We start from the raw sequence: 4,238 nt of genomic DNA, 5'->3' as shown, positions 1-4,238 counted from the left end.
TGGGTACACCCCCCTGCGTCTAGATGGAGATGCGGGGCAAAGCCAGTATTTTTTGCTCTCTCTCTGCGCAAATCATGGGCGAAGTCAGGCGAAGTTGTTTGACTTGTCCTGTTTGGTTGGTGGAGGGGTGAAGCCAGAGCAGAAGTAGTTGCGAGAGCTATACCAAACACAGCTCAACTTAAAACAATGCTTTAGGGCCTGTTTGGTGCAGCTCAAATCAGATTTGTTGTTAGAGCTGAAGCAGTTTTGGTGAGTCATTTGGTAAAACAGCATCTCTCAGCACTCAGCAAAGAGCCGCCCCACTTAACCCTAGCGGGCCGGCCGGCCCGCTCCCACTCTCTCACTCCCTCTCACTGTCGCGCGTGCTCGGCCCCGCAACGCCGCCGCGCGACCATCGGCACGGCCCCCGGACGCGGCCCTGCCTCGGCCCCGACCCGGCCCAGCGCCGCCGCCGGTCCGCCGCCGCAGCCAGCCGGCCCTGCCCCGGCCAGCTCCGCCGCCGAACGCGGCCCCGCCCTGGCGCCGCTCCACCGCTGCTCCGCCGCCGTAGCCGGCCCTGCCACGGCCCCGCTCAACCGCCGGTGGTGCCCTGCCCAGCTGTCCCCCGCCCCTGACTCGCCGGAGTGGAGGAGAGGAGGAGCAGGGGATCAGTAGAGGAGAGAAGGGAGGTGGAGGAGAGGGGAAGGGAGAAAGAAGAAGGAGAGGGGAAGGGAGAAGGAAGAAGGAGAAGGGAGGAGAAGGAGAAGGAGAAGGGAGGAGGAGGAGCCTCGGCCGCTGGCCACGCCCCTCGCCGTTCATCCCCGCTGTCGTCCCCGCTCCTCGCTGGAGATGAAGGTGACCCCGGCACCGCGTCGCCCGACTCTACTGCCACCCAAGGTATAAAGCCCCCCCCGGTTGTCGGCCTTCGTGCCTTGTATGTCATTGACGGCTTTCGTGCCGTATGTGGATGTGTGGGCCTTCGTGCTGTACGTGGATGTGTTGGCCTTCGTGTTGTATATATGATGTCGGCCATCGTGTCGGCTTTTTTCTTGCAGGTTTTGGAAACCTCCCCATATAGGGGAGATTCTGCCAAAATTTTTAACTTATAGTATTATAATTCTTCTTTTGTAGAGCAGGACCTGTCGGAGGGGACCTGGAGTACGTAGGCGACCCCGATCGTCTTCGTCGGCGCTACGGTCCTGCCTGCACAGCGTCGCCTCGCCACTGCCCCGCTAGCCTGACTCCACCGCCACCCTAGGTATAAATAACCTCTCTTCCTTATCGTTGTCGTAGATCGGTGTAACCCAGTTAGGCGTCTCCCGTTCGAAACAGATACGGTTGGAGATATGCGGATCTTTGCATATCTAAGACCTTATCTGTTTCAGATTGTCCACTTTTTTGGACAGCCCGCCGATGCGTAGATGGGGTAGTTTTCATGTTCTGCTTCGATCCGAGATAGAGTTTCGGCACCACCTCCCTGTTGTTCTCCGGATACACACTCTCCCTTTTAGGACATGTATCGGGAGAACAACGGGGAGGTGCTGCTGAAATTCTATCTTGGATCAGAGTAGAGCATGTAAACAAACCTCATCTACGCATCCACGGGTGGGATTAGGACCTATCCTCACCCATTAGACAGTAGGCACACCGTTCAGATGCAATTGGTGGTTATAGTACTCGCTCATGTATATGCTAGAGGATGGATAACCATGAGTGGATGTACACGGGCCACCCAAGTCAGGCTGAAATCACCCTAGAATGGATGGACAAGACCGAGGGTTTCTTGAACCAAGCATTTGGCAAGGCAACTAATGGAGCGAGAGACACATTCTGTCCCTGTAGCGAATGCGGAAACAGGAAACGAAAAACAAGGAAGATCATGGGGGAACATCTTTGCAAGTATGGATTTATGCCAAACTATACCCGGTGGGTGTTCCATGGTGAAGCCCATCGTACTAGAGAGGAGGTGGTGAGACCACGCTTGGAGGCGTTTGTTGCTGATGGTGGGGTAGCAGGATGGTTAGGTGACTTTCACGAAGCAACGTTCGCTGAAAGACCTACGGAGGAGGAGGAGGAGAAGGAGGATGAGGAGGAGGAGCCAGAGCCAACCGGAAAGGCGTTCTACCAAATGTTGTCTTCGGCATAGAAGCTCCTATACGAGAAGGCAACGGTTTCTCAACTGGATGCCATCGGACGCCTAATGGGGTTGAAGTCCCAGTACAACATGAGTCGAGGCTGCTTCGATGGTATGTTGGCAGTTATTGGTGGGCTGCTTCCGGAGGGTCATATTCTGCCGAGCAGCTTCTACGAGTCACAGAGACTCCTTCGTGCACTTAATATGCTGTATGAGCAGATACATTGTTGTCCGAAGGGGTGCGTCCTATTTAGGAAAGATCACAAGGATGCAAAGTACTGTCCAAAGTGTAAATCCTCTAGGTATGTGGAGGTAGACAAAGGTGATGGCCAGAAGGAGCAGCTTGAGATCCCCATGAAAGTCCTACAGCACCTTCCGATCTTACCGAGGCTCCAACGACTATTCATGACCGAGGAGTCTGCGAAACAGATGACATGGCACAAGAATGGCATTCGATACAATCCTGACAAGATGGTACATTTAGCTGATGGTGAAGCATGGAAAAGCTTTAATCGCAAGCATCGTGACAAAGATCTTGAGGCCCGTAATGTACGTGTTGCGCTGGCAACGGATGGGTTCAATCCTTATGGAATGATGTCGGCCCCATACACTTATTGGCCCGTGTTCGCTATCCCCCTCAATCTCCCCCCGAGGTCCTCCTTCAATGGCAAAACATATTCTTGACATTGATAATTCCTGGACACCCGGGAAACAAAATGGGTGTGTACATGGAGCCTGTTTATGATGAATTGATCAGTGCATGGAATGAAGGGGTATGGACTTACGACCGAGCTACAAAGAAAAACTTCAAAATGTATGTTTGGTACCAGTACTCCATGCATGACTTCCTGGCGTATGGGATATTCAATGCCTGGTGTGTCCACGGGAAGTTCCCATGCCCGGTATGCAAGACAACTCTAGAGTTCATTTGGTTGAAGAAGGGTGGCAAGTTTTCGTTGTTCGACAAGCATCGACAGTTCCTCCCTCTTAACCATGCCTTCAGGCAAGACACCAAGAACTTCACGAAAGGTGTCAAGGTGACCAACCCTGAACCTCAGAAGATGACTGGTGCCCAGGTTCATGCTCAGATAGATGCTCTCGTGGTCAATCCACAAAAAGATAGTCGAAAGAAAGATAATCCAAAGAAAGATTGCTTTGTGGGATATGGTGTCAAACATATGTGGACTCATAAGTCGGGCTTGGAGAGGCTTCCCTATTTTGATGACCTTCTCCTTCCACATAATATAGATGCAATGCACACTGAGAAGAATGTCGTCGAAGCACTTTGGGCAACACTCATGGACATTCCTGACAAGACAAAGGACAACCCTAAGGCCAGAGTGGACCTGGCAACGCTATGCGATAGACCAAAGCTAGAGATGCTGCCTCCAAGAGACAGCAAGCCATGGAAAAGGCCTAAGGCTTATTACGTCTTAGAAAAAAGCACAAGATGGAAGTGATACAATGGATGCAGACGTTAAAGTTTCCAGATGGGTATGTAGCGAATCTGAGGAGGGGAGCGAACCTAGAGACTGGCCGAGTCTTAGGGATGAAGAGTCATGACTACCACATATGGATTGAGTGGCTTCTTCCGTCGATGGTTCCAGGCTACGTCCTTGAGAATGTCTGGAAGGTGCTGGTAGAGTTGAGCTTTTTCTTCCGCCAGCTTTGTGCCAAGGAGGTATCTGTGAAAGTGGTTGAGGAGTTGGAAAAAGCGGCACCTCTATTGCTCTGTAAGTTGGAGAAGATCTTTCCACCTGCCTTTTTCTTGTTGATGCAGCATTTGATTTTGTGCCTCCCGTCCGAGGCACGAATGGGGGGGCCCGTACCGAACCGTTGGTGCTATCCAATCGAGAGATGTCTAAAGACTATTCGCAAGAAATGTGGAAACAAAGGCAGGATTGAGGCTTCCATTGCTGAGGCATTCATTCATGAGGAGGTGTCAAACTTCACAACAACATACTATAATGAGAACCTTCATAGCGTGCATAATCCACCCGCTTGGTACAACGAGGACGAAAATGAATCGACCCTTAGCCTTTTCAAAGGGCCACGCAGGAGAGCAAGTGGAGCGACCACAAAGACCTTGAGCTATGAAGAGTGGCGCAAGATCATGCTCTACATG

Source organism: Miscanthus floridulus, unplaced genomic scaffold (assembly GCF_019320115.1).
Source record: "Miscanthus floridulus cultivar M001 unplaced genomic scaffold, ASM1932011v1 fs_621_2, whole genome shotgun sequence".
Lineage (NCBI taxonomy): Eukaryota > Viridiplantae > Streptophyta > Magnoliopsida > Poales > Poaceae > Miscanthus > Miscanthus floridulus.
The sequence above is the reverse complement of the archived record's forward strand: the minus strand, read 5'-3'. Positions refer to the sequence as shown.